Source organism: Hordeum vulgare, chromosome 2H (assembly GCF_904849725.1).
Source record: "Hordeum vulgare subsp. vulgare chromosome 2H, MorexV3_pseudomolecules_assembly, whole genome shotgun sequence".
In the NCBI taxonomy this organism is placed as follows: domain Eukaryota; kingdom Viridiplantae; phylum Streptophyta; class Magnoliopsida; order Poales; family Poaceae; genus Hordeum; species Hordeum vulgare.
The window spans coordinates 232579560-232592286 of NC_058519.1; positions in this window are offsets into that span (position 1 = coordinate 232579560).

Sequence of the window (12727 nt, forward strand, 5' to 3'; positions counted from 1 at the left end):
CGTAGTGGACTGAGGGTTCCACTGCTGGGTGAGCTCCTCTGGCTCCCACTGGTAAACTAGCGTCTGGTACTCGACTGGTAGCTCGGACATGGGCGCCTGCGGTGGCGCTATGCCACAATATGCGTAGATGTCCGAGGGCATAATAACGTACCTGCCTAGATGAAGATTGAACAAAGAAGGAGCAGGCAAGGTAATAGTCTCACGAGTACCCTGGCTAAATACCAAGTTATAAATCATCCACTTACTTATATCTTTATCAAGAAAGTCATGGCGAACCATGCTATCATAATCTAGATATCTCTCAGGAAGAAGCATGTCTTCTTCCTCGTACAGTCTAATAGGTATCTCAAAATGTTTAGCAAGACGAGTAGCATAGATACCTTCATAAACAACGCCTTTAGTACGTTTCGTGTTCAATCGTTAGGTTACTATAGCGCCCAAGCTATAGGTTTTATCATTATAAAGAGCTTCGCGCAAAACCGCAAGATCGGGGGAGCTAAGAGCCCCGTCTTTCCCACGGCCAATCAAACATTTTCCCACAAATAATGAGAGATACCGAAGCATGGGAAAATGTATAGTAGAAACTCTAGCGCAGGACACTCCTCTCTCCTCTCCTACAGCAATAGTATCAATGAAAGCCTCCAAGTCCCATGGACGAGGTTCATGAATATCCCCAACATAAGGTAATTTGCAAACATTGCAAAAATCCTGAAGTGACATGCGCTAGGGGATATCATATAACTTGAACTCAACCATAGGAGGACTCTTCCTTGGATAGAAATTAAAGCTTTGCACGAAAATATTAGTGAGGAGGAGGTATTGTGGACACTTATCTTCGACAAATGCGGTAAGGCCTCTGTTCTCCACCATGTAATAAAAATCTTCATAAAGACCGGTGGCACGTAAGAACACATCGCTTCGCCACTCGCACGCTCGAATTTTGTAACTCGGGGGACTGGATACTGGGGTTTCTTCTTCTCATTTTCATCTTCCTTGGGGTCACGGCTTGAACAGCCTCTTAGGAACCTCCTCATCTTTTCCTTTTTCTTTCTCTGAAAATTTCTGAAATTTTTAGTGACTCAAAAGAAAAGTGAACAAGGCTCAACAAAACTCATAGCCACTACTCCTTCAAATGCCTCGAGGCCATATCATGCATAGAACTACCTGGGACCAACTAAAATTAACATGCAAACACTACTGGAATTCAGAAATTTACCGTGTGCCTTTCCTTTGCCGTCTGGTGACACATGGCAAAGAGCTTCTTTGCCGTCAGCTGGCACAAAGTAGACGAGAAAGTCAACACCTAAGGCAAAAGTGTTCTTTGCCGTCGGCCTTCCCTTTGCCGTCGGCCAGCGGACGACAAAGGAACCACAGGAAGACGACAAAGGGGTGGTAGACGGCAAAGGGGGTGCAACCCTAGCGGCGGAGCCCACCCCACCCCACCCACCCCTTTGCCGTCTGCCACCCAGCCTTTGCAGACGGCAAAGGGGGCTCCCTCTCTAACGGCGCATAGCCCCCACCCCTAACGACTCTCGCGCCCACTGCCCGCTCTCTCTCTCTCGCCTGCCCACCTCCCGCCGCCGCCGTCGTCGGAGCCGCTCCGGCCCACCACCCCGCCCCGGCCACCCCAGCCCGCTCCGGCCCTCGCGGTGCCCATGCCGCCCCCTGCCGCACGCCCCCTGTCATGCTTCCCCTGCCGCGCGCCCCCTGCCCCCCTGCCGTTGTCCACCGCCGCCGCCAACCCCTGCCGTCGTCCACCGCCGCCGCCCGCCGCCCCCTGCCGTCGTCCGCCGCCCCCCACGCCACCCCGCCGCCCACTGCCTGTGAGTTCTTCTTCTTTTTCTTTTTTAATAAGTTAATTACTTTAGTTAGTTTATTAGGTTAGTTTTTTACTATATATCAGGTAATTTAGTTAGTTTATTTGGTTAGATTATTTGGCTAATTAGGTTAGTTAGTTAGGTTAGAAGAAAAAAAGAGGAAAAGAAGAAGGAAAAAAATGAAAAAGAAAAAAGGAAAATAAGAAAATAATTAGAAGAAGAATGAGAAGAAGAAGGAGAACAATAATAATAAGAGGAGGAGGAGGAGGAGGAGGAGCAAAACGAAGAAGGGAAGAAGAAGAAGAATTAAAAGAAGAAGAAGAAGAAGAAGAAGAAGAAGAAGAAGAGGAGGAGGAGGAGGAGGAGGAGCAGAAAGAAGAAGAAGAAGAAGAAGAAAAAGAAAAAGAAAAAGAAGAGGAGGAGAAAAAGAGGAGGGGGAGGAGGGGGAGAAAAAATAATAAGAAGAAGAAGAATAAGAAGAAGAAGAAGAAGAAGAAGAAGAACAGAAGAAGAAGAAGAAAAGGAGGAGAGAGGAGAAGAAGAAAGAAGAGAAAAGGGAACCCCGGCACGCCGAAACTGATCCTCGACCCCCGACCCCTGAAGCCCGATGCCACTGACCCTCGACCATCAACCCCCAATGCCACTGACACCGACCCCCGACCCCCGACGCCACTAACCCCCGACGCCACTCACCCTCGACCCTCGACGCCACTGACTCCTGACCCAGACCCTCGGCCCATGACTCCCGACCCCAGACGCTCGACGCCACCAACCCCCGACCCCCGACGCCACTTACACCCGACATCACTGACCCTCGACCCCCGACGTCACTGACCCTCGACCCCCGACGCCACTAACCCCCCGGACACCCAATGCCACCGACACCCGACACCACCGACCCTCGACGGCACTGACTCTCGACGCCACTAAGCCCCGACCCCCGACACCTCTTCTGCCTTCTGTTGAACGAGAAGGTGCTTTTTGGCCTTCAAGAGGCCCACGAGGTCATAGTTTTGTAAGTTATGAGTTAGGTCACATATTTTCCGATTATGTTAATTATAAAAACATCGTATTTGTGTTGATCGTGTGAATTTCAATGTGCAGTTGTTCGACGACCTCCACGTGCGTTGGACGAGCTCTGACCTTGCATTTCTTGGTGAGCACAAATGACTTCTCCTCCTACCCCCTTAATTTGCTCTGTCCCGGTCTTCTTGCCGATGAAACTTGCAAGCTATAGGTTTCTTCAATCATGAGTATGCGTGACCAGTATGCGTGTCTCGTTCGAAAGGGCCACATCTATAAATATGCATTTCTTTGTAGATTTATAACCGCCATCCTTTCGAATTGTCCAACATTATCCATGGATAGCCCGAGTATGTGTAGATTGTGTTTGTTTTCCCGTATGTTCTGCTCCGGATCCGATGCGGAATTTCGTCAGTGCCTCCCCTGTTGTTCTCCGGGTACACATCCTCTCTGCTTATTGCCGAGACGTGTATCAGGAGAACAGCGGCGAGTTGCTGCCGAAATTCTGCGTCGCATCTGGAGCAGAGCATGGGAAAACGAACCCAATCTACACATACTCTGGTGGGATTAGGAGCAATCTTTAACTATTAGCGTGTAGGTTGCATGGACGTAATAAAATTGACAAACTTGATTAGCGTATGAATATAGATGATGAATTATATATTTATTTCTTGTGCCCCCATAGGTAGCTAAGCAACATGAGTGATCGTGCTTGGATGTACACTGGTCACCCTAGTCAGAAAGACATGACCCATGAATGGTTAACAAAAACCAGGGGGTTTGTGAGAGCGGCATTTGCAAATGGCCAGCAAAAAACATGGTGCCCCTGTCCCAACTGCGACAACTGGAAAAAGCAGACAGAGTTTGAAATTGGTAAACACCTGCAGAAGTGGGGTTTTACGCCTAATTATACGTGTGGACTTTTCTTGGTGAGTCTAACCAACGTGCCAGAGCTGAGGTGATTCGTCGTCGCACCGACGAGCATGGTACCGGGATTGAAGACATGGTGCAAGACTTTGATGATGCTTGGGATTCGGACGATGAGATGGAGGACTCTGCAAAGGCCTTCTATGAGATGTTGGAGTCTTCAAAACATCCTCTCCACGAGCAGACTGAGCTTTGTGAGCTGGATGCCATCGCGCAAGTAATGGCTCTGAAGGCTCAATTCAACCTAGGCAAAGAATGTTATGACGCGATGATGACGATATTTGGACGCTTTCTACCCAAAGGCCATGTACTGCCTGCAAACCTGTACCAGTCAGAGAAAATCCTCCGTGTACTTAAGACGACCTATGAGAAGATACATGCCTGTGAGAATTGATGTGCCTTATTTAGGCTTGAGTATGCGGCCTTGAACTATTGCCCCATTTGCAATTCTTCCAGGTATATTGTGGTAGACAACGGTATGGGTGAGAAGAATCAGACCAAAATCTCCATTAGTGTTCTTCGGTATCTTCCAATCGTACCAAGACTTCAACGTCTTTTCATGGTCGAAGAGACGACCAGACAGATGACATGGCACAAATTGGGCAAAAGAACCGAACTAGATGCGGATGGGAACAAGATGCTGGTACACACATCAGATGGTTTTGCGTGGAGGCACTTCAATGCATTACATAAGGATAAATCGGAAGATCCAAGGCAACCTAGAGTTGCCATCAGCATGGATGGGTTCAATGTGTATGGTATGACGGCAGCACAATACAGTTGTTGGCCTGTATTTGTCATTCCACTAAATTTGCCACCCAGAGAGATTATGAAAAGAAAGAACATTTTCCTGACATTGATAATTGCAGGGCCCAACTATCCGGGGAAGAATATGAATGTGTACATGCAGCTGCTTAAGGAAGCCTGGGATAATGGGATCAAGACCTACGACGCGGCTACCAAAACAAATTTCAAAATGCATGTATGGTACATGTACTCGACGCATGATTATCTGGCGTTTGCGCTATTCGCTGGCTGGTGTGTGCATGGAAGGTTCCCGTGCACCACATGCAAGCCAGCTCTTCAGTTCCGTTGCCTGCAGGCTGGTCGCAAGTATTCTTGCTTCGACATGCATAGACAATTCCTGGATCCTGACCATAAGTTCAGAAAAGACAAGAAGAATTTCATCAAAGGTAGAGTTGTCAAAAACAATGCACCAGCTGCGTTGACAGGCCCACAGAACCTTGATCAGTTAAACGCTCACGAGCCTGACCCTTCGCGTCCAGGATACTTCTAAGGGTATAATACGGAACACGCCTGGACTCAAAAGTCATGCTTATGGGATCTGCCTTACTTCGAAGACCACCTTTGGCCACACAACATCGACGTAATGCACACTGAAAAGAATATTACGGACGCCAGTTTTGGTACATTGTTCGACATAGAGGGAAGTCAAAAGATAATCCTAAGGCTAGAATCGACCTAGAGGCTCTATGTGATAGACCGTTGCAAAACTTGCGACAACGGAAAGGAAAGCAAAGCATAGCGAAGCCAAAGGCATGGTTCAATCTTGAAAAGCCAGCTATGAGGGAAATGCTATTGTGGGTGAAAATGCGGTTGATGTTCCCCAATGGGTATGCCGTGAATCTAAATAGGGGAGCGAGTCTTGAGAAATTGAAAATATTTGGTCTCAAGAGTCATGATTGGACATATGGATTGAGCGGGTAATGTCGGTGATGTTGCGTGGCTTTATCCCTGAGGATGAATGGCTAGTACTAGCAGAGCTGAACTATTTCTTCCGTTCTATTTGTGCCACCATGCTTCACCGCCGTGATGACGATAATGGTATATTATTTTTAGAGTTTTAATAAAAATTAGCTAGACTTCCATCTAAATGACATAATTAGCTTAGTTCGCTCCAAAATGGCTAAATTGGCTAATTATCCTACAAAATTACATAATTAGCTTAGTTAGCTCCAAAATGACCTATTTAATAAAAAGATGACGATAGTTAGCTAAGTTCTCTCCTAAATGACATAATAAGGCTTACGTAGCTGCCAGATGACCTATTCCCCCTAACTTAGGTATTATATGGCCTATAATTAGCCTAGCTAGATCCAAAATGGCTTAATAAGCATAGTTTGCTCCGGAATGACCTATTTTACCCAAGATAGCTCCGAAACGACCTATAGTTAGCTAGGCTTTTACGTAAATGACATAATTAGCTTAGTTAGCTCCAAAATGGTCTATTTAATAAAACATGACCTATACTTATCTAATTATCCTTGAAATGACATAATTAGCTCCAAAAAGGCATTCTCAGCTAATTTAGCCCGAAGAAGGGGACAAGAGGAGAAGAAAGAGGAAAAATGAAAAGAAGGAAGAAGAAGAAGAAGAGAAGAAGAAGAAGAGAAGGAGGAGGATAAGAAGAAGGAGAAAAAGGAGGAGAAGGAGAAGGAGCTCCTCCTTCTCCTTCTTCTTCCTCCTTCCTCCTCCTTCTCCTTCTCCTTCTTCTTTTCTTCTTCTTCTCCTCTTCCTTCTCCTTCTCCTCCTCCTCCTCCTCCTTCTTTTTTTAATTCTTCTTCTCTTTGTCTTCTTCTACGTACCATAGACTCATCCAAGAAAGACTAAATTGGATAATTATCCTACAAAATGACATAATTAGCTTAGTTAGCTCCAAAATGACCTATTTAATAAAAAAGACCTATAGTTAGCTAAGTTCTCTCCTAAATGACATAATAAGGCTTACATAGCGGCAAGATGACCTATTCCCCCTAACTTAGGTATTAAATGGCCTATAATTAGCCTAGCTAGATCCAAAATGGCTTAATAAGCATAGTTTGCTCCAGAATGACCTATTTTACCCAAGTTAGTTCCAAAACGACCTATAGTTAGCTAGGCTTCCACCTAAATGACATAATTAGCTTAGTTAGCTCCAAAATGGTCTATTTAATAAAACATGACCTATACTTAGCTAATTAACATCGAAATGACATAATCAGCTCCAAAAAGGCATTCTTAGCTAATTTAGCCCAAAGAAGGGGACAAGAGGAGAAGAAAGAGGAAAATGAAAGGAAGGAAGAAGAAGAAGAAGAAGAGAAGAAGAAGAAGAGAAGGTGGAGGATAAGAAGAAGGAGAAGGAGCTCCTCCTTCTCCTTCTTCTTCCTCCTTCCTCCTCCTTCTCCTTCTCCTTCTTCTTTTCTTCTACTTCTCCTCTTCCTTCTCCTCCTCCTCCTCCTCCTCCTCCTCCTTATTCACTACTGGAATCAGCTTCTTTGCCGTCTGCCATAACAGACGGCAAAGACCAAATCCCGGACGGCAATGACAAAACAGCAGACGACAAAGATTCTCATGGCCGGCAAAATTTCTGCGTCAGCCTACGACGACATAGGACATTCTTGGCCGTCTGCCCCCCCAAAGCGGACGACAAAGCTCTTTGCCGTCAGCTTTCCTTAGGAGTAGTCGGCAAAGTGCTCGAGACGGCAGCCGACAGGCGTTGCCTCCGTTAGGGGTTAACAGATGCTTTGCCGTCTGCCTCCCCCCTCCATCTTTGTCGTCTGCCTCCCCCTCCATCTTTGCCGTCTGCCTACTCCTCCAATCCCCCTCTCCATCTTTGTCGTCTGCCTCCCCCTCCATCTTTGTTGTCTGCCTACTCCCCCCCTCCACTCTTTGCCGTCTGCCTCTCCCCCTCCACTCTTTGCCGTATGCCTCCTCCTCCCCCCTCCTCTGTGCCCTCTTCTTTGCCGTCTACCCACCATAGAGGCTGACGGCAAAGAGACAATATAGACACCCCAGGATGCATAGCTGGTTGCCATGTGGCACCTTTGCCATCCGCCAGCTGATGGCACAGTTCTTTGCCATCACCTAGCAGACGAAAAAGAGCCCACATAGTACCTGTTTTTTTGTTTCGTATTATTTCACAACACATATATAAAATCCACCACACATATATGATATATAGTTCACCACACATATACTTGCCAACACATATATATAATTCACCACACCTATATGATATACATAAATCAATGTACATCCCCATATATCCAAAGAACCAACATACAAAGTATTGCACTGTTTATCCATATATACATATACATATAGTTCAACATTGTTCATCAACTCAAATGAAAATTAGATGATATACATATAAAGTTCATCCATCGACATTGTTCAACTCCATGAATGCCAGCTTCCATGCATGTAGTATATCCAATCTGCAAAAATGTGAATAAGAAAGTCAGAAGAAGAACAAAATATGATGTTTTTCAGCTAATTATGTCATTTTTAGCGGAAAACAAGCGAAGAATATAATATTCATGAGCTAACCAAGGTTCTTATGCCATTTTGAGCTTATTATGGTATTTTGGAGCTAAATGGGCTATGTATGTCATTGTTGGGTTAATTAAAGCAAGGATAATATGAAAGAGGAGAAGAAAGAGGAGGAGGAGGAGAAGAAGAAGAAATCAAGAAGGAGGAGAAGGAGGAGAAGGAGGAGGAGGAGAAGGACTAAAAGGTCCTTGGCCTCCTCCTCCTCCTCCTCCTCCTCCTTCTCCTTCTTCACTTCTTCTTCTTCTTCTTCTTCTTGTTCTTTCTTTTCATTTTGCCTATTTCTTCTCCTCTTCTCCTCTTGTGGGAGAGAAATTACCAAATTATATCTATTTGGAGCTAAATGGGTTAATTATCCCATTTTAGAGGAAAACAAGCTAAGTATATAATATTCATGAGCTAACCAAGGTTCTTATGCCATTTTGAGCTTATTATGGTATTTTGGAGCTAATTGGGCTAATTATGTAATTGTTGGGTTAATTAAAGCAAGGATAATATGAAAGAGGAGAAGAAAGAGGAGGAGGAGAAGACGAAGAAATCAAGCAGAAGGAGGAGAACGAGGAGGAGGAGAAAGACTAGAAGGTCCTTGGCCTTCTCCTCCTCCTCCTCCTCCTCCTCCTCCTCCTTCTTCTCTTCTTCTTCTTCTTCTTCTTCTTCTTCTTCTTTATTTTCATTTTGCCTATTTCTTCTCCTCTTCTCCTCTTGTTGGAGCTAAATTACCTAATTATGTCTTTTTGGAGCTAAATGGGCTAATCATCCCATTTTAGAGGAAAACAAGTTAAGTATATAATATTCATGAGCTAACCAAGGTTCTTATGCCATTTTGAGCTTATTATGGTATTTTGGAGCAAAATGGGCTAATTATGTCATTGTTGGGGAAATTAAAGCAAGGAGAATATGAAAGAGGAGAATAAAGAGGAGGAGAAGGAGAAGAAGAAGAAATCATGAATAAGGAGGAGAAGGAGGAGGAGGAGAAGGACTAGAAGGTCCTTGGCCTTCTCCTCCTCCTCCTCCTCCTCCTCCTCGTTCTCCTTCTTCTCGTCTTCTTCTTCTTCTTTCTTTTCATTTTGCCTATTTCTTCTCCTCTTCTCCTCTTGTTGGAGCTAAATTGCCTAATTATGCCTTTTTGGAGCTAAATGGGCTAATTATCCCATTTTAGAGGAAAACAAGCTAAGTATATAATATTCATGAGATAACCAAGGTTCTTATGCCATTTTGAGCTTATTATGGTATTTTGGAGCTAAATGGGCTAATTATATCATTGTTGGGTGATGGGGTTATAGTCCCAGGGTAGGGTCATAGGCCTGCCCTGTAGGTCCTACCCAAGGACTACCCTTCACAGAGGGCAAGGCCCTTAGACAGTTCCTACTGAACTAAGGACCCCCATCATCCAGTCGGTAGCGAGCATTCGGAGCGTATTTATCGTACCGACTGAATCCCACTCTGTACATCGTAACCTCCCGGGAGGGCAACGGTCGTACGTTTTCATACACCATTATTAGCATTTAAGACATACGTTACATGTAACGCATGCATTTATTCACCACTACTCCACCTCTGTTCACCGGACCGTTGTGAAGGGCAGCACACTTTATATAAGCTGACCTTCCCCACAGGTGCAGGGGTTGGCATTTCCTGTAGTCCTATATTCCACTCGACACTAAAGCTCCCAAGAGCACTGATACGTAGGGATTTTACCTCCACCGCAGAGGGGCCTGAACTCATAGAACCTCGTCGTACCTAAGACTCTGTCCATCCTTTCGTACCCTACACATCTACTGTCAGACTTATACCCACGACAGTTGGCGCCCACCGTGGGGCAGGCGTCTAAGCGACCACCGGTGAGTTTGCAGCTTCATCTTTTCATCATGTCCTCCGTTGGAGATTTGTGCATGGGTCGGGAGATTCTTTTCGGCACACTCTCCTTCATCGTCGATGATTCAGCATGGCTTCGGGATGCATCTCTCGACGTCAAGGCGCTCCCCAGTCGCGGGGCTACGCACTGCCGTGTCGGTTCCCGTGGCGTCCTTCTTCTCCAGCAGTCGGCCCCGGTGTCGACCTTCGCCCCCGTCATGCGCCGCAACAAGCGGTCCCGCCGTCCGCGGCTCGAGCGTTGGGTGCGACATGCCCAGGCGCGCCAGAACGCGTCCTCTCTAGTGGCGGTCCTCGAGTCGGTTGTGGTCGCGCCACCGTCCCAGTGCTTGGTCTCAGTTCCGACTGAGTTGCCTTCCGAGTACTTGGGTCACAGGCCTGCAGCCGAAGTTCTCATGGCAAATTCCCATGAGAGTCCCACCGGACTGGCCGGAACGAGCACGAGGTCGGCGAATCGTTCTGCCAGTTGAAGCACTCGTCAGAGCAACGTCGAGGTATTGCGTACACCCGTCCTCAACCTGGCTACCGCTGCCAAGATAGCCGATTCCCTCCAGCCGACTGATTAGGAGGCTGGTAGAGGAATCGAGCAGATCCGTGGCCTATTGCACACGGCGCAGCAGCAGAATTCAGCGGTCTCCCAGTCGCACAACAGGATCCACAACAGTTATGTTCACGCGAACACGCATCGGTCGGTTTACAGCCCCCACTCTCATCAGCGACGCGGAGGGGGCAGCCGTTCCACGAATCCCGAAGATCGTCGCCGTTCACGCACCACTCCGCGGGGTGGGCCTTACGGGCCTCGACATCATGATGATCGGTGTTCAGTCGGTGACACGTATGATCCAAGGCCCGACACAAGAGGGTACATGATGGTCATGATAGAGACTGTCCGAGTGGAAGCAGGACCATAATGTCTGGCCCCGAGTGCTTCAGTCGGGCCATCCGTTCAGCTGACATCCCTCCCAACATCCGATTGGCGACGGGGATCAGCAAGTTCACAGGAGAATCCAAGCCAGAAATGTGGTTGGACGACTACCGAGTGGTGGTCCAGATCGGTGGCGGAGATGACCAGGTCGCCATGAAACATCTCCCCCTGATGCTCGACGGCTCGGCACGAGCGTGGCTGAATCAGTTGGCTCCATCAAGCATCTACAGCTGGGCAGATCTGTCCCGAGTGTTCATCAGGACTTCGAGGGCACAGGCAAACGCCCTGCTGTTCTCGCGGAGCACCAGCACTGCGTCCAGAAGCAGAATGAGCCGCTGCGCGATTTCATCCAGCGCTGGACGACCCTCTACCACATGGTGGAGAACGTCACTGAGCATCAAGCAGTCTGCGCATTCAAGGCAGGTGTGCGGTACAGAGATCTGTACCTGAAGTTCGGTCGGACATGCGACATCTCCGTGAGCAAGATGATGGAAATAGCCACACGCTATGCAAATGGCGAAGAAGAAGACCGCATACGTAGCGGCAAGCACAAGGTAGTCGCCGACGGAGAGGGGAACAGCAATCGGAAGCAAAAGCAGAAAGCCCCGTCCACTCCGCAGGCAGAGGCAGCTGCCGTTAAAAATGCCAAGTTCAAGGGCAAGGGGAAAGCTCAGTATACCCCCAAGAAGAAGCAGTTCGAGAACTCCATCCTGGATCAACCATGTCCGATCCACACGAAAATGGATGAAGAAGGCAACGCCATATTCCCGAACCACACCACTCGGCAATGTCGCCTCCTGATCCAACGGTTCGCCGAAGGGTAGCCGAGTGAAAAGGACAACGAGCAGGATGATGAGGACAAGGAGGATCCGTTCCCCCAAGTCGACGCAACATTAATGATTTTTGCTGACATGGAAAGCAAGAGTCGACTGAAGCTGGTGAACACGGAGGTGAACATGGCCACCCTGACCAACCCCACGTTCCTCAAATGGTCTCAGACTGCGATCACCTTTGATCATTCGGATCATCAAGCACACATACCCACCCCGGGGAGGCAGGCTCTGGTAGTCGACCCGGTGGTAGAAGGAGTCCGAGTGCGCAAAGACCTCATGGATGGCGGCAGTGCCTTGAAGATCATGTACGCTGACACTCTCAAGGGGATGGGCATTCCGATGTCCAAACTTAGCGAGAGCAGCATGCAGTTCCAGGGAGTCATCCCAGGACGAAAGGCCAAGACACTCGGTCAGTTCGCGTTAGACGTCGTTTTCGGCTCCGACAAGAACTTCCGCAAGGAAAAGCTGACATTCGAGGTTGTGGACTTCCAGAGTGCATACCATGCGATTCTGGGCCATCCGGCGTATGCATGTTTCTTGGCCCGTCCATGTTACGTGTATTTGAAGCTGAAGATGTTGGGTCCCAAAGGTGTTTTCACCATCACACGCAATCGGCAATGGGCCGAAGAGTGTCTGCAACAGGGGTAGCGGATTGCCGATCAACAGATGGCTATCCTCGAGCTGGATGAGTACAAGAAGACGGCCGACCCTGCTGACTTGATGCGTTCGAAGAAGCCAGCTTCGGAGTCCGCATTCCAGTTGGCGGGCAACACGAAGGAAGTCAGCATCCACCCAACGGACGACACCGCCGCCCCGACGAACATCTCCACCACCCTTGATCCAAAATAGGAAGCCGAGCTCATCTAATTCCTCCGTGAGAACTGGGACATTTTCGCATGGAAGACCGCTGACATGCCAGGTGTACCCAGGGAGTTGGCTGAGCAACGACTGCATGTGGATCCTACCGCTCGGCCCGTCCGAGAACGCGTGCGTCAGTCCGC